Genomic DNA, 22,976 nt, shown 5'->3' with positions numbered 1-22,976 from the left:
TTTCACTCATCATGATGTCTTCAAAGCTCTTCTATGTAGTAGCATGCTTTAGTTTGCTAAGTGGCTCAAAGCAGACACCATGAAATAAGTTACCTTTTAACAATGAATGTTTATTAGCTTACAATTTGAGGCTGTGAGAATGTCCAAATAAAGGCATCATCAAGGCCATGCTTTCTTTCTGGCTATCCTTGACTCCTCTGCAGCAAGGCAGGACACATGGGACTTCTGCTGGTCTCTCCCTTCTCTTCCAGGTTTTGTTGCTTTCTACTTCTGGCTGCCGTGGTGCTCTCTTGGTTGCTTGCTATCTCTCTCTTGCTTGCTCACTCTCTCTTTATCCCATTTATAAGGGCTCTGGTAAGAGGATTAAGACCCACACTGGGCCACGTCTTAACTGAAATAACCTTACTGAAAGGTCTCACATATGATAGGTTTACGCCCACAGGAATGGATTACCTTTAAGAACATGATTTTCTGGGAAACATCCAGTTCCAAACCACCACATAGCATATATTAGAAATTCATTCCTTTTCACAGCTGAATAATATTCCATTGAATGTATGTGTAGCATTTTGTTTATCTGTTCATCTACTGATGGATACTTGGGTTGTTCCATCTTTTGGCAGTTATGAATAATGCCACTATGAACATCATTGTGCAAATATTGTGCAAGTCCCTGTTTTCAAATTTCTGGGGATATACCTAGAAGTGAGATTTCTGGGTCATAGGATAATTCTAAACTTAACTTTCTGAGGAATCACCAATCTTCCATACATAGTGACTGCACCATTTTACATTCCTACGAAAAATGAAAGAGTGCTCCTATTTTTCCACATCCTTTCCAAGACTTATTTTCCATTTTTAAATAGCCATTCTAGTGGTATGAAATGACATCTCATTGAGGTTTTGATTTGCATTTTCCTGATACTTAATGATGTTGAACATCTTTCCATGTGTTTACAGTCCACTCATGTATCGTATTTGGAAAAATGTCTATTCTCATCTTCTGCCCATTTTAAATTTGGTTGCTTGTCTTTTGTTGTTGACTGTAGGTGTTCTTTATATATTCGTATTTTAAACCCTTATCATGTATTTTCTTCCATTCTGTAGGCTATCTTTTTTTTTTTTAAAGATTTATTTATTTTATTTCTCTCCCCTTCCCCCCCACCCCAGTTGTCTGTTCTCTGTGTCTATTTTGCTGCGTGCTCCTCTTTGTCTGCTTCTGTTGTTGTCAGCGGCATGGGAATCTGTGTTTCTTTTTGTTGCGTCATCTTGTTGTGTCAGCTCTCCGTGTGTGCAGCGCCATTCTTGGGCAAGCTGAATGTTCTTTCGCACTGGGCAGCTCTCCTTATGGGGTGTACTCCTTATGTGTGGGGTTCCCCTACGCGGGGGACACCCCTGTGTGGCACGGCACTCCTTGTGCGCATCAGCACTGTGCATGGGCCAGCTCCACACGGGTCAAGGAGGCCCGGGGTTTGAACCGCGAACCTCCCATATGGTAGACAGATGCCCTAACCACTGGGCCAAGTCCGCTTCCCTGTATGCTGTCTTTGTACTTTCATGATGAAGTCTTTTGATGCACACATTTTAAAATTTTGAAGAAGTCCCACTTATCATTTTTTTCTTTTGTTGATTGCATTTTTGGTGTAAAGTCTAGAAAACCTTGCCTAAAACAAGGTCCTGAAGAAGTGTTCCCATGGTTTCTTCAAGGAGTTTTATAATTTTCAAAATGGATAACCATTCTGAGTTAATTTTTGCATATAGTGTGAAATAGGAGTCTGCTTACATTCTTTTGTATATGTATATCCAGGTTTCCCAGCTTCACTTGTTGAAGAGACTATCCTTTCTTCATTAGGTGGACATGAAAACCTTGTCAAGAATCAATTAGTCATAGATGTAAGGGTTTATTTCTGAACTATTAATTCAATCCCATTGGTCTATATGTCAGTTCTTGTGCCAGTACCATTCAGTTTTCATTACTGTAGCTTTGTAATAAGTTTTATAATCTGGAAGTCTGAGTTCTCCAACTTTGTCCTTTTCCAAGGTGGTTTTGGCTATTAAGGGCCTTTTGCCCTTCCATATAAATTTGATGACTATTTTCCATTTCTGCAAAGAAGTCTGTTGGGATTTTGGTTGAGATTGTGTTGAATATGTAAGAACTGTACACCATTATTAGTTCTAGTAACTTTATTAGCTCTCCTAGTTTTGTTGTGAATTTTTTGAGATCTTCTTTAAATAGGATCATGCCAGCTACAAACAGGGAAATTTTTACTTCTTCATTTCCAGTTTGGATGACTTTTATTTTTTTCTTGCCTAATTTCTCTGCCTAGAACTTCTAGCACAATGTTGAATAACTGTGGTGACAGTGGCCATACTTGTCTTGTTCCTGATTTAAGGGGGAAAGAGTTCAGTCTTTCAACATTGAGTGTGATGAGTGTCTTTTATCAGGTTGAGGAAGTTTCCTTCTATTCCTATTTTACTGAATATTTCTATCAAAATGGGTGTTGGATTTTGTCAGATGTCCTTTACACATCTAATGAGAGGATCGTGTAGGGTTTTTGTTTGTTTTTAAGATTTATTTATTTCTCTCCCCTTTCCCTTCCCTCCCCGCCACCCTCATTGTCTGCTCTCTTGTGTCCATTTGCTGTGTGTTCTTCTGGGTCCACTTGCATTCTTGGCGGTCCGGGAATTGATGGCTCTTTTTGTTGCATCATCTTGCTGCGTCATCTCTCCATGTGTGCGGCACCACTCCTGGGCAGGCTGTGCTTTTTTTGTGTGGCATGGCTCTCCTTGCAGGGTGCATTCCTTGCACGTGGGGTTCCCCTACACAGGGGACACCCCTGCGTGGCACAGCACTCCTTGCATGCAGCAGAACTGCACATGGGCCAGCTCACCACATGGGCCAGGAGGTCCTGGATTTGACCCTGGACCTCTTATATGGTAGGCAGATGCTTTATCAGTTGAGCCACATCCGCTTCCCTTGTGTGGGTTTTTTATATGTAATTTTTTACTAGAAAAGTTGTAGGTTTACAGAAAAATCATGCAGAAAAAACAGAGTTCCCATTGCCCTCTCCCAATATTAATACCTTGCATTAGTGTGATATTTTTGTTACAACTGATGGAAGATTATTATTATAATTGTACTCCTAACTACAATCCATAATTTACACGAGGGTTCACTGTTTGTGTTGTATAGACCTGGTTTTTCTATGTGTAAATATTTCATTCTAGTAAGATAAATACAACCTAAAAGGTTCACTTTTTTACCACATTCATTTATATAATTCAGTGCTGTCCATTTCCTTCATAACGTTGTGCTACAATCACCACCAATTGAGATGATCATTATGTTTTTTTTCCTTTGTTCTATTAATGTGGTCTATTCCACTAATTTATTTTCATATATTAAAGCACCATTGCAGAGCTGGGGTAAATGCATTATGAAAGTATAATGTTTTTATTGTGCCATTGAGTTTGATTTACTAGTATTTTGTTGAGGATTTTTGCATTTATATTTGTAAGGGGTTTGGTCAGTCATTTTCTTTACTTGTGGTATCGGTATCTGGCTTTGGTTATTATGGTGATGTTAACCTCATAGTGAGTTTGGAAGTGTTCCCTTCTCTTCAATTTTTTGGAAGACTTTGAGCTGAATTGGTGTTATTCTTGGAATGTCTGGTAAAATTCATCAGTGAAGCCATAAGGTCCTGGGCTTTCCTATGTTGGAATGTTTTTTATTACTGAATCAAGAGTCAATCTCTTGACTTGTATTGGTCTGTTGAGATCTTCTGTTTCTTCTTGAATCAATTAGGTAGTCTGTATGTTTCTAGTAATTTGTCCATTTCATCTAGGTTATCTAATTTGTTGGTGTACACTTGTTCATAGGATCTTCTTTTAATATTTTTTATTTCTGTGGAGTCAGTAGTAATGCCCATCCTTTCATTTCTGATTTTAGTTACTTGTATCCTCTCTCTCTTCTCTTTGTCCATCTAGCTAAAAGTTTGTGGACTTTATTGATCTCTTCAAAGAACCAACTTTGGTTTAATAAATTTTTTTCTCTTTTTAAAAATTCTCTAGTTCATTTACCTCCACTCTAATCTTTGTTATTTCTTTCCTTACGCTCACTTCAGGTATAGTTTTCTTTTTCCCATTCCTTTATTTATGAGGCTAAGACTCTGATTTGAAATCTTTCTTCTTCGTTTTTTTCTCTCTCTCTCCATTTTTTTTTAGGAGATACCATGATTGATACCATGATTGAAAGCAGGTGCTCAACCACTTGAACTACAGCCACTCCCCTCTTCTTTCTCAATATAAGCATTTAGAGACATAAATTTCCCTCTCAGCATTGCCTTTGCTGTTTCCCATAAGTTTTGGTATCTTGTGTTTTCACTTTTATTCACTCAAGATATTTCCTAATTTCCCTTGTGATTTCTTCTTTGATGCATGGGTTGTTTCAGAGTGTGTTGTTCAGTTTCCACATGTTTTTGGATTTTCCAGTTCTCCCTCTTATTGATTTATAGCTTCATTCCTTGTAGTCAGAAAGATACGTTGTATTATTTCAATATTCTTGAACTTATTGAACTTGTTCTGTAACCTCCCTTCTCTTCAGCTTCTTGCTTTCCATGACCTTTTTATCTCTGTCTGAATTTCATCCCACTTACAAAGGGTTCCAGTAATAGGATTAAGATGCATCCTGATTGAGTCAGGCCATACCTTAATTGAAGTAATCTCATCAAAATGTCCTAGTTATGGGAAACAGATGTGGCTCAAGTGATTGAGCTCCCATCTACCACATGGGAAGTCCATTATTCAGTTCCTGGCACCTCCTAAAGAAGAAAGTGAGCTGGCGTGACAGGGTGGCAGGCAGGCAGGCAAGCTGACACAACAAGATGATGCAACAAGAGACATAAGAAGAAAAAGTATGAGAGACACAACAAAGCAGGGAAAGGAGGTGGCTCAAGCAGTTAGGAGCTTCCCTCCCACATTGGAGGTCCCAGGTTCGGTTCCCAGTGCCTCCTAAAGAAACAAAGAAGATGAACAGACACAGCAAGTGCAAACAATGAAGGGGTAGGGAGAAATAAAGAGATAAAAATAAATCTAAAAAAAAAAAATGGTCCTAGTTACAATGGGTTCACATCCACAGGAATGAATTAAGTTTAAGAATATGTTTTTCTGGGGTACATACAGCTCCAAACCACCACAGGTGCTCAGCCTCCAGTAGTTGGAGCAACAAGCTCTTCTTTGAAAAGAGATGCCTGTGGCACATCTCCATGTTCATCACAATCCAATCATTAAATCAAAATGTTTCTAGCATGTACTTGATAACCCTAGCTTCTCCTTATTTTGTGCCATTTACATTATATAACATTCAACTTGTCACTAGATAATGAAATTCTGTCAATAGCTCCTTCTGCCTTTTATCTAAGCATAATATTTGACATGAACTTCGTGATTGATATTACAAGCTTCTCAGCAATAGTATGATTTGTACTTTTATCAACCCAATTTACTAATTTTATGTTGGAAAGCCTTATTTTGTCCTTGCTCTGAGAAATTCCTTTCCTTAATTCAAAAATGATGCAAGTTGGAGCTGCCCTGGATGGTGCTTCAGAGGTAATCACCGGACATTGTAAATCCTCACAGGGCCCACTGGATGGAATGGAGGAGAGTATGGGCCATGATGTGGACCATTGTCTATGAGGTGCAGAGGTGCCCAAAGATGTACTTACCAAATCCAATGGATGTGTCATGATGATGGGAACGAGTGTTGTTGGGGGGGGGGGGGGAGAGGGGGGGTGGGGTTGAATGGGACCTCACATATATATTTTTAATGTAATATTATTACAAAGTCAATAAAAAAAAAATGATGCAAGCATTTCAATGTCTTCCTTAAAATTATTTGACAATTTTATAACACATAATGTATTATGGTTAAAAGAGAATGAATTATCCACTCAATACAATTTAATTTTCAGATTTTCATTATTATAATCATACTTTTCTTTTTTTATTATTAAATGCCATCACCTTTGTAGATTCACTTGTCGCAGTGCATACAAATTCACATGTCCGTACTCCTATTGGAGATTAGTTAATCATTTATATCATAGTATTGGTGTAATTTTGCAAGACTATTTTTTTTTTTTTTTTTTTTTTTAAAGATTTATTTATTTATTTAATTTCCCCCCCTCCCCTGGTTGTCTGTTCTTGGTGTCTATTCGCTGCGTCTTCTTTCTTTGTCCACTTCTGTTGTCGTCAGCGGCACGGGAAGTGTGGGCGGCGCCATTCTTGGGCAGGCTGCACTTTCTTTTCACGCTGGGCGGCTTTCCTCACGGGCGCACTCCTTGCGCGTGGGGCTCCCCCACGCGGGGGACACCCTTGCGTGGCGCGGCACTCCTTGCGCTCATCAGCACTGCGCATGGCCAGCTCCACACGGGTCAAGGAGGCCCGGGGTTTGAACCGCGGACCTCCCATGTGGTAGACGGACGCCCTAACCACTGGGCCAAAGTCCGTTTCCCCGCAAGACTATTTTTAATCTCTATTTTCATGCCTTGAATCACTGAGCCATTGTTCTGTGTTTGTGTGTGTGTGCATGCATGCACGGTGCACATGTGTGAATTGACACTGCACAGCAAAGATACAAATTCACGAATGCAAACAAGGTTACATACAAATAGCTGAAGAATTGTCCCTGATTTTAACTAAACCACTGCTGCAGCTCCTGTTTTAATAATGAAATGATAACTAAAGAATATAACTATGGGAAACAGACTTGGCCCAGTGGTTAGGGCATCCATCTACCACATGGGAGGTCGGCGTTTCAAACCCCGGGCCTCCTTGACCCGTGTGGAGCTGGCCCATGCACAGTGCTGATGCGCGCAAGGAGCGCCGTGCCATGCAGGGGTCTCCCCCGCGTAGGGGAGCCCCATGCGCAAGGAGTGCGCCCTGTAAGGAGAGCCGCCCAGTGTGAAAAGAAAGTGCAGCCTGCCCAGGAATGGCGCAGCCCACACTTCCCGTGCCGCTGATGACAGCAGAAGCGGACAAAGAAACAAGACGCAGCAAATAGACACAGAGAACAGACAACCAGGGAAGGGGGGGGAATTAAATAAATAAATTAAAAAAAAAAAAAGAATATAACTATATCTCTATAAAAACAACTAATTTTACATTTCCGTATTTCAAAATACAGGCAAACAGTTACATTTTCGTTTCCTAACTGCTAAAACAGGGTTGTCTTAACAACAGGGATTTATTGGCTCATGGTTTCAGAGGCTAGAAGGTTTGCTTCCTCCCAGCATTGGTATCTTCTGGCTTCCTGGCAGTCTTTGGGGCTCCTTGACTTTTCCTTTACATGACTGCGCGTGGAGATGTCTTCTTTCCCCACAGGTTCGGTTGACTTCTGGCTGCTACCTGTGGTTTCTCTCTCTTTTTCTCTGGCTGAATTTCATTCTGCTCATATACCACTCCAGCAATCCCCATTAAAGCCCTGATTCAGTTGTCCCCACCTTGACTACAAATAACATGTTACAAAGGTCCTATTTACAATGGGTTCACACCCACAGGAATGGATTTAAGATTAAGAAGATGTTTTCCTGGGGCACATAACTCCAAGCCCCCACAACGTATTTTCATCCCCTTTTCTCCTGAACAAACAGTCTGCATCTGAGAACAGGATCCTAACGGTGGCCCAGTATGTCTGAAATGTTGCGGTCTCTCACTTTGACATCAGATCGATTGGATGCTGCTTATTTATTTGCCTTTTTAATAATAGATTTTGTCTTGCCAAAGATAAGACCTACACATAAGCCTGTACTTACTGTATTTTAAAAAATGCCAGGGAAGCAGTCATGGCTTGGGCTTCCACCTACCACATGGGAGGTCCCTGGTTCAGTTCCCAGTGCCTCCTAAAGAAGACAGCGAGCTGGCATGACAGGCAGGCATGGCGAGCTGATACAAGGAGATAATACAAGAGGCACAAGAAGAAAAACGTGAAAGACACAGCAAAGCAGGGAGTGGAGGTGGCTCAAGCAATTAGGTGCTTCCCTCCTACATTGGAGGTCCCAGATTTGGTTTCCAGTGCCTCCTAAAGAAACGAGGAAGACAGACAGACACAGCAAACACATGCTATGAGGGGGTAGGGAGGAATAAATAAATAAAATAAATCCTTTGTTAAAAAAGCCACAATCGTTTAATTTGCAGTTGCTGTTGACATTCATATGGTGAACCTCTACTGAGGTTGAGATGGATGTAGAATTGTAAAGGACAATAAAGTGCAATAATTAGGAGCACCAGCTTTATGTCAGGCAGACCTGACTTTGAATCCCACAAGTGACCTTGGGCAAATCACTTAGCCTCCCTGGGGCCTCCCTTTGCTCATGCATGGTGATGAGACAGCAATACCCACCTGCAATACACACTGCTTGGGATGACTTCCAGGCGCCCAACTATTTTCCCTTCTCTAAGACCTGCCCTGGATTTGCAAGGAAGAGCCTGCTGTAGCCAGGTCTATTCCAGCAACTCTGCTGCTCTGGCTACAGATGCTGTATTAGCTAAATGAGACTGCTGTAACAAATTACCACAAACCTGGTGGATTAAAACATCTGTTTATCCTCTCCCAGTTCTGAAGCCACATGTCCAGATCAAGGTGTTGGCAGGACCGTGCTCTCTCTGAGGACTCAAAGGGAGGCTCTACTCCTTGTCGCCTCCACCCTCGAAGGGCCACATTACTGCCATCTCAGCCTTCCCCTCTGTGTGTCTCTTACATGAACATGAAACATTGGAGTTAGAGCCCACCAGGGTAATCTGATGTTAATCTTTTCTCAAGATCCAAAGATCTTTTCCCAAATAAGGTAACATTCACAGATTCCAGGATTTGATGTAGATTTCTGCTGGGGGACATTTTTCAGCCTGAAAATAATTAGATTTGACTCCCAATAATGGCAGTAGCCTAAGAAGGCTCTTGAATTTCTGTGGCTGAGGTCCTGAGAGATACCTGGTACCTGCCTTTCATTGACCTTGGCAGTGCGGTTCTCCCTAGGAGTCCACGAGCTACCCCAGTATCCTTGCAATAAGTCTCCTCCCCCTTTGTAGTAATATCTGAATTTGATCAGAGTTAGTTCATGTTACTTTCAACTAAATTTTTTACTCTTACAGTTTCTCATGTTGCCACTGCAAAGACTATATGTGATAATGTATGTTAAGCAGTTGACACAGAGCAGGTGCTCAATATTACAGCACTGAGCAGTCAGTATTACAATTGTTATTAACAGTACCAAAGTTTGTTTTTTTAAAGTTATCCCTTAACATCAGTATTACAGGACATCCTTGAAATGTTGGGAAAGCAATTGGGTTAGAGATCAGCACAATATGTAGGAAAAGCCTTTATCCTCAAGAAATTGCTAACGAGTAGATGTTGAATATAATATCACTGAATTGAAATGTTTATATGCCTGTCTTTGCTAGAGTATGGAAATTGATTTATTCTCCAATCTGTTCTGATTACAGCAAAATAAAAATATAGAACATATAATCCTGGCCAAATGAAGAAAATGCAGTAGCAACTATTCCAATAACCTTGGGGATGAGTTAAGATTCAGGTTTTGCAGTGAGGGGGGAAGAGGAAGGAGGTGGATAGTCATCCTTGCTTTACCTTGAAACCCCTTTCTGAAATGGGTAGTTTCATCTTGATAACAAATTTCTGTGGTCCACTTTCAGCTTTAGGAGAAAGGGAAAACAAAGGAGAAGAAAATAATAAGATGATAGGGGCAAAAAGGGATGATGAGTATACAAAGCAGGGGGGTTAACACTGTGGAATTTACACTCAATTGTGGGGAGGTTAAATCAAAGCCATTAGAAGAAAAACGCCACTGGCCTTCCTTCTTCTAAGCAAATGCTGTTTAAAATTCCCTCGCCATATGGATTCATTTAAAGCCAAATAATTATGTTATTCCATTATCGTTTTTTATGTTAACAGATCATTTGACACTGAAGATCATCAGTGCAACCATAAGAACTGTGTTAATTAGAATGTCCTAGGAGGAAAGCAACAAAAACTCCCTTCGAAGTGACTTAAATTTGGTGAGTTTATTATCTTCTATAACAAGACATCTAGAACTGCACTGTCCAGCTTTAGACACCAGCCAGTTGTTAGCTAACAGCCATGTATAGCTACTATCGAGAACTTGAGATGTGGCGGGTGTGACTGAGGAACTGAGTTTTACACTTTATTTGATTTTAATTAGTTTAAATTCTAAAATGGAAGCAGATTTTATTAATGAAAAATGTTTTTCCATTGATAGAGTTTTATTGCTTGGGGATGACTTCATTTCACTTTAGCCATTTCGTGGTGTAAAATGATGTTGTGTTATAGTCATGTGTTGAGCATGTCATTTCTACTGACATGTTTACACATTAACACCGCACCAATCTAGTAGGTGTCAAAAATTGACTCCATGGGAAGTGGATATGGCTCAAGTGACAGAGCTTCTGCCTACCATATGGGAGGACCTGGGTTCGATCCCTGGAGACTTCCGGTGAAAAAGAAGAGAAAGCGTGCCCGCACAGCAAGTCAGTGTCTGCACGAGTGCCCACACAAGTGCCCACACAGTGAGCCAGTGCCTGTGCAAGTGAGTCACGCAGCGAGATGATGATGCATCAAAAGAGAGCCCAGGGGAGAGCCCAGGTGAAGCACAGCACAAACAGGAACTGAGGTGGGACAATTGACAGGGAAACTCTCTCCCCATCAGAGGTCTCCAGGATTGAATCCCGGTGAATCCTAGAGGAGAGAAGATGAGAAGAGAAGAAGACACAGACAGCAAAAACAGCAGGGCAGGGAGGAGGAGAAGGGGGAAAAATAAATAAATAAATTCATCTTTTAAAAAATTGGCTCCATTAGAATGATTTTTTTTCAACATTGATATAACATTGTGGAATATTTATTTGAATATTTTATACAGGCAGCCCAAGTTACAGTGATACTTTTTTCTTTTTACTCTCTTTAATATGGCTTCTAGAGATTTTTAAATTATGTGACAAACATTATATTTTTATTGGACAGCATTGCTCTTAAGGGCGGGCAGGTTCCTGAGATTGGACCATCAGGACTCGCTTCCTTTGTAATTCTCTTGGCCCTCCCCTCTTTTGCGTGTATTATATTCAAGCTGTTCGCTTATGTTCACAAGTGACTGCTAGGTAAATTTGGGGTGATGCACTTTTTTGTTCAAAACTAGTAGGAGGGAGGGAGAGAGAGAGAGAGAGAAAGAGACAGAGAGACTCTCCATCACCTATGGGATTTAAATCCTTCCCTTCGAATTTGTTCCATTTAGGTCATATGCTCAATCCCTGTTCAATAAATGTTTTCAGAAAAAATGCCACACACTGATTGGCTTAATTCTGGTTTCTCCAACAATCACTTAAAAAAGGAATAGGATTATCATGCTTGGTTTAACTCTTCCAGCTCTACCTCTGGGACTGGGGTTAGGGAGGGCACATGGACAAAATCTGCATCCCATTAGGTAAGAGAAAGCAGGCACTGGGGAGGCAAATAACAGACTCTACTCCATCAAACTTCAAACTTTTTTCTCCCTGGTGATCTTTCTCTTCTTAGAGAAGATGGAATTATTCCTTCAATTCATTTTCATAGCCCCAGTGGCTAGCACAGAACTCTGTTCATAGTGAGAAATGAATGATAGATGTGAATAGATGTTGGCCTGTTAAATTACTCAGCAGAAGTCATCTGATTCTGCTGGTGACAAAATCTCAGTAATGAGTTTTGGGGTTCCTAAGGGCAACAGGCATATCTCAGATAACTGGCCAATGGTTTCTTTTACTTTGTGGCTGGTGGGTCCCCAGGGGGAAGCCTGACATTAGAATAGGGAGTTTCACAAAGCCTTCTGGAAACATTCAAACCTAATGTGCTGTGTAGAAGTGGAATGGGCCATCATCCACCCAGTGTGCTGCCTGAACACCTTGTCTTCCATGCTGACGCACGTTTCATTTGTCACATTCTGATTTTTGAAATGCAGCAGTTAGTGCCAGCAGGAATTCCTGAAAGCAGTGCTGGTCTCCAAATCAGAATATCCATATAACATTTGCTATCCAAGAGCAGAAACCTGTGTGTTAGGAGGGAAAAAGTATTTGAGGTTATAGCCATTAAACTCCAGCTCTGCTACCATAGGTAAATAATGGTAGTAGCTAACATTTCTATAAATCCATGCAAAGTGATTTGCTTATTTTATCTCATTTAATCTTATCCCCAATTTGCAGCTAAAGGAATTGAGGTTTAGAGGAAATTTGTAACTTGGCATCACATAACCTGCCAATAATGAAGCCAGGATGTGAGCTCAAGGCATCTGTCTACAGAGAACGTCCTTCAAATGGCACATTATATATGAATTTATTTCATCAACAAAACAGGGATAACCATGATGCCAAAGTTGTCTAAATCAATAACAGTAATGAGATTTATAACTCTATTTACAAGCTGTAATTCTTGTAGGTTCCATTGGTGATTGTCTTTGTCAGATCTTCTCTCCCCCTGTTGTCTCCCCAAAACTAAACTGATTTTTTTCTTTGGGGAATTTATCCCTCCCTATTCTCAATAAATACAAATAGTGTTTATAGACATAGTAAATGCACAAATAAGCTATCAATTATTACTGATCTTGCTGCTATCACTAAGCTACTATTTTAAATACATGTGCATGTGTATTTAGAATGACTGTTTTTTTCTCTTTCTAAATATATTTTTATATATTTAAAACAATCAACTTCTTGAAGGCAAGGACTAAGGCTAACCAGTCTCTGAATATCCTGGAGCTACTAGCACAGCATGATAATCATCCCAGTATTTAACAAATATTTGTAGACTTGAATTACAATTTCAATAGCTTTTAAAAGCCATGCATCATAACTGAAATATTAAAACTGTTTTAAACATGCTAAAACTGATTTTTAAGCTAAAACACTAGACATTAAAAACAATAAAAATGAATAGCAGGATGAACGGTACCAAATACTAGTCACTTATAAAGTGGACAAGTAACAAGAGATAATAACAAATGGGGCTACCACCCACAAGCAGCCTGCTTTACGAAAAACCCCAACTAGTATAGCTGGTGCTGTAGTCTCTGAAGACCCTCACCTCTCTCTAAGATTTCCTGTGGCATTTATCTTGCAAATTAATTCCTAATGCAGAGAAGAAGGTAGAATCAAAAGCCTCGGGCTGACTTTTAAGCGTCTTTGCCTTTTATCTTATTTGATGATTTTGTCTGGATGTGGAGTTTCAAAGCCATGTCATTTATCTGCCAACTCACGCAGACCCTTGTCCACGGGGAAAAGCTCAGGGCACGGACATTTTGCTTTCTAAGGTCAATCACAGGGTCTGGCTTCTGCCACCAACTCCTTCTTGGTCTCCAGTTCATCCTGTCGTGACGTGGCACCCTTTCTCCTCAGGAGCTCACTCCCTTTTTGCCCAGAGCCATCTGTTGCAGATTGAATCATGTTCCCCACAAACTCTGGTCCTGTGGGTGTGGACCTGTTGGAAATAGGGTCTCTTGAAGATGCCACTTCAGTTAAGGTGTGGTCATACTGAACCTGGAAGGGCGTAAATATGGATTACTGGAGTCCTTTACAAGCAGAATGAAATTCAGACAGAGAGGGAGACCAGCCATGGGCAACAGCCATAAGTCAACTGACCCAAGAGGAGAAAGGGGAACACATTGCCATGTGTATCGCCATGTGACAGCAAAGCCAAGGACCACGCATTGCAGGCGGCCAGCCCTAGACTACCAGGCTTTGGGAGAAAAAGCACCATCTTGCTGATGTCTCAATTTTGGACTTCTAGCCTCAAAACCATGGGCCAATAATTTCCCAAGTTGCCAGGAAACTAATATAGCTGCTTTCTTTTCCTTTTTTTTTTTTTTTTTTTTGTCACCAACCTCAATTTCCTCCAATTAGAAAAACAGTTTCTGCAGAAACAATTTTCTCACCCAAGGATGACATGTGTTTCATGCTCCTGCATCCTTTCCAAAGGTTTGCAAGAATTGCCAACCGCCTAGACCTCTCATCTCAGTATCTACCAGTCTCAGATTTTGAGAACTCTTAACTATGATTCGATCCTTAGAAAAACAAAACTCCACTTTCTTGTCTGTTTGAACTGCTATTCAAAGATTGCCAGAGATGCATGGAATTATTCTGCCAGGTTTCTAAATGGTAAAGAAAGATATGGCATTAGGGACAATAGCTTGACAAATTGATCTTTATTTGTCATAATTTCACCTTTTTCAACAGTGCTACTTTAAAAAGGTTTTCTCTCTGCAATGTTGCGAGAAGTACTAATAGTTAAATAATTTCCCTTATTTCTACTACGTTGACTCTCTCCATCTCAGCTTCAACCTTGTTCTGGCTTCAAGTGTTGAGCCAGAGTAAGGAAAGTTCTTCAGGTTCTTGACACAGGTTCAATATGAAGTTTTACAATACCGTGATTTCCAAAGTCCCATCTCTCCCTTACTCATGGCACGAACATGTTTGAATGTTCGCTCTCGGTAAGGCCCTGTGATAGATATAGAGGAGGTATAAATGCTTTTCCTGTTTGATCAGCATCTTGCTGCTATGTGACAGGTACCATGAGAAGTGCTTTATATGCGTTATCTCCAGCTTCACCACCCCCGCTGAAGCAAGTATGATTGTTATTATGTTTGGCATTATTATTGTTTGGTATTAGAACTGAGGGCTACAAAAGTTTGGTGTCTTGTCCAAAGTCACCCAGCTAGTGACTAACTGCAGAGTCCAAACTTGAACCAAGATGCTGGACCACCTCTCAAGGTTAAGGAGATGAATGGCACAATCCCCATCTTCACGCATCTGACGGGCTCCATGGAGCAGACTGGCATATACCAAAGGTGCTCTAAAGCAGATATAGGCATTACAGAAGAGCCAAGGAGGACTTCCACCCTGGAGGTCAGGAGAGTGTTCTCCAGAAAGAGGACAGGAAGTTGTGTCTTGAAGGCTGAGGACATTTTAAAAACCACGGTGCAGCAATTTGGTAGTATTTATGAATTCCAGAAATAGAGATACAGATTATGTTTGTAAACTGGTCAGTTCCTCTGGGCGTGATACCCTTTGATTGTATTAAATTCAAAGCTTTTCACCTTTACTTAATTAAATCAAGAATGGGGCTTTGATTCAACCATGTCATTAGGGTGACTCAGGGTTGAGTCCTGCCCCCTTGGTGGGCTATATAAATGGATATACACACAGGAGAAGACCCACGGAAGAAAGAGAGAGCTCCATAGACAGGGCAGAGGTGATCCTGGGGCCCTGGAGAGAGCTGAGCCATTCTCCAGACAGTTTGTTGCTAAAGAGACCAGAATCCTGAGCAGCTGAGGAGGCCCAGAACGCAGGGCTCTGTGACAGGTTGGTGACAGGAATGAAGAGCCCTGGGCCCCATCCTGAAGTAATGAACAGTCTAGTAGGGGAAAGAAGGTGTACACACTAATAATGAGACTACCAGTTACAAATTTCTAAGCGCAATGAAGAGCACCAACGAGCTCTAGGAAGTACAGAGAGTTTAGAGATGGAAGCAATCCCATCTCCCATTCTTTGGATGGGGAAGAACCAGGCACTGGCTCGTGAGGAGGCATGAGAGCAGGACCTTGAAGACAGAACAGCAGGTGAGGATGTGGACATGGCAGAGAAGGGCTTCCCAGGATAGGGGCTATTGGGGTGGTGCAAAAGTAATTGCTGTTTTGCATGTTGAAATTTGCCATTTGGTATTGGAATATATTCTTAAATAAATGTGGTTATGTTTTTTTTAAATTAATTAATTAATTAATTAATTATTTTTAATTACATTATGAAAAATATGAGGTCCCATTCAACCCCACCGCCCCCGCCCCCCACTCCCCCCACAGCAACACTCTCTCCCATCATCATGACACATCCATTGCACCTGGTAAGTTCATCTCTGAGCATCACTGCACCCCATAGTCAATGGTCCACATCATAGCCCAGACTCTCTCACGTTCCATCCAGTGGGCCCTGGGGGGATCTATAATGTCCCGTAATTGTCCGTGAAGCACTATCCAGGACAACTCCACGTCCCGAAAACGCCTCCACATCTCATCTCTTCCTCCCGTTCCTAAATGTGGTTATGTTATACATCATTTTAATGTGCATTTCTCACTTTATGTTTTTGTGCTAATGACTTATTACTTGCTGTTTATTTTATATTTATTTTAGACTATGGAAATGATGTTAGACAAAAAGCAAATCTGAGTGGTTTTCTTATCTGAGTTCAAAATGGGTTGTAAAGCAGTGGAGACAACTCAGAACATCAACAACGTGTGTGACCCAGGAACTGGTAACAACATACAGTGCAGTGCTGATTCAAGAAGTTTTGCAAAGGAGATGAGAGCCTTGAAGATGAGGAGCATAGTGGCTGGCCATTGGAAGTTAACAATAACCAATTGAGAGCAATCATGGAAGCTGAATCTCTTAAACTATACAAGAAGTTGCCTAAGAACTCAATGTCTACCATTCTACGGTCATTCAGCATTTGAAGCAAATTGGAAAGGGGAAGGAAGTGGACTTGACTCAACGGATAGGGCATCCGCTTACCACATGGGAGGTCCACAGTTCAAACCCAGGGCCTCCTTGACCTGTGTGCAGCTGGCCCATGCACAGTGCTGATGTGCACAAGGGATGCCGTGTCACGCAGGGGTGTCCCCCACGTAGGGGAGCCCCATGTGCAAGGAGTGCGCCCCATAAGGAGAGCCACCCAGTGCAAAAGAAAGTTCAGCCTACCCAGGAGTGGCGCTGCACACATGGAGAACTGACGCAGCAAGATGACACAACAAAGCATCTTGACAACTTTTTGCAGGTAAAACACTTCTACAACCAGCAGGATGCAGAAAATGCTTTCCAAGAGTTCATCAAATTCCGAAGCACGGAATTTTACACTCCAGAAATAAGCAAACTTACATCTTGTTGGCAAAAATGGGTTGATTGTAATGGTTCCTAGTGCGATTAATAAAGATGTGTTTGAGTGTAGTTATAATGATTTAAAATTCATAGTCCGAAACCACAATTCCTTTTGCTGAAAGGTAGGTAACTGAGATGGAGTGGAAGGCCTTGATTTTCAGACAGAAGAGATTGTGGCTTAATCAGCAGACTGTGAACCCCGGTCCCACAAAGGCAGGGCCAGGGTCTGTCTTGCTCACACTAAAGCTCCTGAACCTTGTCACATGCTCAGTACATACATGTTGAATGAATGAATGAATCTGGACTGATTAATCCACACTGACATCTAGCTTTCTTTATTCTCCCAAGCCTGTTGCCATCTTAGAGATACAGATAGCAACCTTTTTTTCACACACAACTGTGGCCCAATTAATTTGAACATGAACATTGGGGTAAAAATAGGTAAAGATTGCAAGGGGAAAGGAATAATATGAAAGTAAGATATATTACATTTGGTAGGACAGTCTCAAGAGAGAAAAGTTAATTAAGAGAAAATAGTTTTTATACTTGGTGGTATTATATTTGTATTGTGATTTTTGCTTTTAAATGTAATCTGAACTTTATTTTTTCTCAATAAATGTCTTTTTTTTTTTGGTATGTGTTGGAACATAAACACATTTTCCTCTAGGGATTTTAAAGTGTTTAATGGAAATACATTTCTTCCTATTGGTTGATAATGTTCTTTAAAGATGTTTATACCAAAAAGAAATAATTTATGTTATAAAACAAGCCCTAAAGCAGTAACAGAAATTCTCCCAGCTCTCATGCCAAGACTTGTTATCTGAACACCACACTAATCTGCAGCTAAAGACATGAAAATACTGAAAGATCCTTAAACGTGATTGAGCTTGTCTTTCTTTTTCTTCATTACATTTTTTCCTTTTCATATATAACTTTTATTCAGAAGTTCATATGCTCAGAAAAAGAACAAAGCACAATCAAATCTAGATGACTCATTGGCAAATATTTAATGCTATCCTTCAATAAGAAATATTGTAGATTTATAAAAAACCTATTTTATTCACAAGTACTCCAATACAGAAATGACTGATAGAAAAAACATTCACTCGGAATGTACTGTTACCTGATTTAATATTACTACAAAATACCAGTGCTATAGTTCCATTAATATTAGCTATGTATGAAATGCCATTTTGTAGTATTACTATATCTCGATGTTATTTTAATGTTAGCCCATTGCACAATTGCTTTCTCTAATCTATACTTTATTGTTATGCTCCAACTCAGGGTATGTTATAAAACTCAGTTGTACACATCTCTCTCTTTTTTTTCTTTCACTTTTCTTTCTTTACCTATTTACCTACCTTATTGTATGCATTTGAATCAATCATATTATTTTTGAATGAGGTAGAACAGAAATAAACAAATAAATATGTTAATGTCTGTTTTCTTTATATATTTAGCTCAGAAATATTAGCAAAAAAATCCAATGATGTTACAAAGAGTTAAAACACCATTACAATATTTATTAGTTTTGTACATACCATTCTTATAATTACTCATATGTTATTAGAATTGTAAGTGCTTGTTAAAATATACATACTTTTTTTTTTCCTATTTGCAAGTCATTTTTTATATTTGTTCTATTTATATTTATATTTATAATTGTTCTATTATTCAGTAATCTAACTCAGGGAGACAGTATGTAATACATATTTTTAAATTATCCAAGATATTATTAATGACAGTCCTTCTGTTTTTATTCAAAATATAACCTATATATACGCAATATATATTTAAAATTATATAAATATTTTTGCATTTTTCACAGTATGGGTTTTATATTATGTGAATAAATTTATCTTTTATATTATGTATTTTATACATTTATATACATATTTTATGTATTTATTTTACATATATATTTTATACAATAATGGATTTGGGTTTTTATCAGCAAAAGAACATTTAACTGTATTTAACTGTAAATGTCCAAATTCCATAGTGACATTTCAAGAGGATAGAACATAAAGTCTCAAGTTATATACTATCCTGGCTTTATTTGTTTTGTACTTCTTCCCGAAAATGTCACTTGTGGTAAAAGGTGAATTGCATATAATTTTCACTAAAGTAGCTGTTATTGTTGAAAAATGCCAAAAGTTAATAAGTGCTTATAAAATTTATTTTTGAGTGTTTCTCACAAAAGTAAGGGATATTCCAATGACTGTATATACCTCCCCTTATCCACTATTGATGGTTTCAATTTTCAATTATGAAACTTTTCTAGAATAATTTATGTAAATACAACCAGAATAAAATATTTTGAGCCAGAAGTCAGCTTAGGGATCTGGTCTAGCTCCTTAATTTTACAGATATGAAAACCAGGCCCAAAGACAGTAAGCATTATAACTGAAATCATAAAATTCTTTTAAAAATTCTCGACCACAAATTCTTAAAAACAAAAGCAAAACACCAGAATTCGTCAAAGGTGGAAAGAGACCTTTTAAAAAGGAACACAAGAACCAATTTTACGTTTTAAAAGCCATTTATAATCTTACTAAAAGATTAATTTATACCATACTAAAATTTTGCTTGCTCTCCTGTAAAGATAACTATATTTCACCAAGGTCAAATATAAAGAGTGGTAAAGGTACTGTGATTTGTGATGTCACATGGTAAATAAGAAGCAATTCATAGGGAATTGCTAATTTTAATCAAGTCAGAAGAGAAAGTTTGCAGCCTAGGGCGAGTTGCTTCCTTGTGCTTTTAGTGTATCTCTCTAAAAGAAGACTTAATCCTGACTGGCATAGGAGGATGTTAATGAGGTTTCAGTCTTGCCCGTAAATTTTTTTTGACATTTGCTCTCAGACTAGAATATGTAAAAAGGGTATTATTAATATTTAGCTTTCCTTAGTGGCATCTTTATACCTTGAATCATGAAATTCATGTAGAAAGAGGCAAGGCCCGGCTGCAGTTTGCATGAAGCCTGGGTTTGATATTTTTAGAACAGGCAACTACATACAAAGGCGTGAATCTTCAGTTTTCTCATTGTCAGGGATTTCAGTTGGTTGCTGGGCATGCTGCCTCTTTGGCTTTGCTAAGCAGAGTCTTGATATTATTTATGGATGGAGAGTCATTTGGCACGAATAGTGTTCATTATTAAAAATAATGTGGGGGGGACAACGATTGTAAGATCTCACTTAGCCAAAATAATTAGAATATGCAAATTCATAGAGCCGGAAATTACAATGTAGGTTCCCAGGAGCAGGGGCAGAAGTGGGGAGTGGGCAGTTAATGTTTAATTGGTATAGAGTTTCTGTCTGGAGTGATGGAAAAGTTTTGGTAAAATACAGTGGTGATGGTGGTACAATATTGGGAATATAATTGACATCACTGAATTGTGTAGTTGAAAGTAGTTTAAATGGGAAGTTTTAAGTTATATATATATTAGCAAAGTAAAAATGAAAAAAAATTCATAGAACTGGTGAACCCTAATGTAAATGATGGACTATAGTTAATAACATAATAATATTACTTCACTAGTTGTAACAAAGATACCACACTAATGCAAAATGTTAACAGGAAAAACTGTGTGTAAGGGGTTGTGTATATGGGAGTTCTTACTTTCTGCATGATTTTTCAAGAAACACAGAAGCTGAATTTACATTTAAAAACCATTTATTATCGTACATAAAAAGCAGTTTATTCCCTTCTAAAATATTTATTTGCTCTCCTCTAACTATAGTCACAGTATTTTATCAGAGAACATAAAGGACAGGTTTACATCTAATACATAAACAGATACAGCATATCTATGATATCAAATTTCATGGCAGCCCTCTCTCTCCCTTGCACGGTCTACAGAGGTGGCCGCCACCCTCTACCCCGCGTCATGGCTGTCCTCAAACCCCTCATGAAGCCAAGATCATCAAAAAGGAGGACCAAGAAGTTTATCCAGCACCAGTCAGGCAAATACGTCAAAAGAAAGCATTGACAACAGGGTGTGGAGAAGATTCAAGGTCCCAATCTTGATGCCCAACACTGGTTACAGGAGCAACAAGAAAACAAAGCACATACTGCCCAGCAGCTTCCCAAAGTTCCTGGTCCACAATGTCAAGGAGCTGGAAGTGCTGCTGATGTGCAACAAATCTTCCTGTGCTGAGATTGCTCACAGCGTTTCTTCCAAGAACCACAAAGCCATCGTGGAAAGAGCAGCTCAGCTGGCCATTAGCGTCACCAATTCCAATGTCTAGCTGTGCAGTGAGGAAAATGAATAGACAGTTTATTTTCAAGTTTTATTTATGTGGAATAAAACCATAAAAAGTCTAAGAAAAAAATTTCATGGCAGTCAATTAGGGAAAAAAACAGTCTGAAAAGAACACTGGGGTAGGGAAGCAGGTAATGAAAAAATGATTGAGAAACACTCCCTTTACTCGACCAATCCTTGCTCCAGATTCCATTTGAGCAGACAAATGTCTAAAAGTGACACGGAAAATCAGATGCAGAATAACCTATAACAGGAGTTCTCAACATTCTGACATTGTGGGCCTACTAATCCTTTGCAGTGGAGGGCTGTCCTGTGCGTAATAGGATATTTAGCAGTGTCTCTGGTGTATAGTTTCTTCCAACTGCTATAACAAATACCCCAAACTTAGTGGCTTAAAAAAACAGAAATTTATTCTCAAATTCTAGAGGCAGAAGTCCCAAGTCTAAGTGTTGGCAGGGCCATTGTCCTACTGAGGCCTCCAGGCGAGGATGTATGTTGCCTCCTCCAGCTTCTGGCAGCCCCAGGTCGCCTTGGCTTGAGGCAGCATTGCTCCAATCTCTGTCTCGGTATCTACATGGCCCTCATCCTTCTGGGTCAGTGTGTCTGTGTCTGTTTCCAAATTTCCCTCTTACAAGATTTAGGGCCCTCCTAATCCAGTATGACCACCTCTTAACTAATTATATCTTCTGGGTAGACATGAATATTTGGGGGGCACTATTCAATCCAGTATACCTGGTCTCTACCCGTTAGATGCTGGTAGCACACTGCACCCAGTTATGATAACCCAAAATGTCTCCAGAAAATTCACCCCAGTTGAGGCCCACTGATGGCAGTTAGTTAAAATTAATCAAAACTTTAGAGTAGAGGCTCAGAAAGGTTGATTATGCTGCTGAGGAACCAAGCTCAAGTGTCTCAACACTAAATAATCTGGACTTCAGTTTCTTCTTCTGTAAAACAACGGGATTAAATGAAGATGTAACATAGAGTGTGGCACAGACTGCATGCTCAGTAGAGCTCCTATCCCCTTACCATTTCATTTCATCGCTGCCAAGATTCATCTGTATGTTTTGAGGTTACAGATGCTTTCACACTGAAATTATGCAGCCCAAAGTGAAGAATATAAAATAAGATTTCTCTTTTGCCCCTGGAGTTTCTGTCTTGGAATGTCATTATTTAATATCTAATCAGAACCAAGAATATAAGTTTTCCTTTTGGTTGCTGTTGTGCTTTCCTGGATGTGATTCCTTGCTTATGTAAATGGGTGAGGAGACTGCATCTCAATTAAAATGATTTGCAGTCACAAGAAGAGAGATTACTTTTATTTTATTTTTTTAGATAAGCAATGTATTGTTGGAGCAAACAGTGAATTCATTTGCTGCAGCCTCCTTCAGCTGTTCAATCCCCTTCCTTTCTGACTGTGCCTACGAGCCTTTAATAAATGATCTTACCTGATGGACAGGGGAGGACGTTCACAATAGCCTCTTAGGTAGATATTTTAAAAAATTACTTCCTATTACTTACCCCAAGTTTGCCATTTGAGAAATGGGTGCACGAGAAGCATGTGGGGAGATTGCCTGCACCAGTTCCTGGTCCGGCCCTCAGGCTTTTGTGTGTGGGTTTTTAGAGTTTAGTGGTCAAGTGCACAGTTCAGGCAGCTAAGCTGTGGAGGTTCAAATCCTGGTTCTGTTACTGTAGCAGTTTGATATACTTATGAATTTCAAAAATAGATACTGGA

Source organism: Dasypus novemcinctus, chromosome 9 (assembly GCF_030445035.2).
Source record: "Dasypus novemcinctus isolate mDasNov1 chromosome 9, mDasNov1.1.hap2, whole genome shotgun sequence".
Classification (NCBI taxonomy): Eukaryota; Metazoa; Chordata; class Mammalia; order Cingulata; family Dasypodidae; genus Dasypus; species Dasypus novemcinctus.
The sequence above is the reverse complement of the archived record's forward strand: the minus strand, read 5'-3'. Positions refer to the sequence as shown.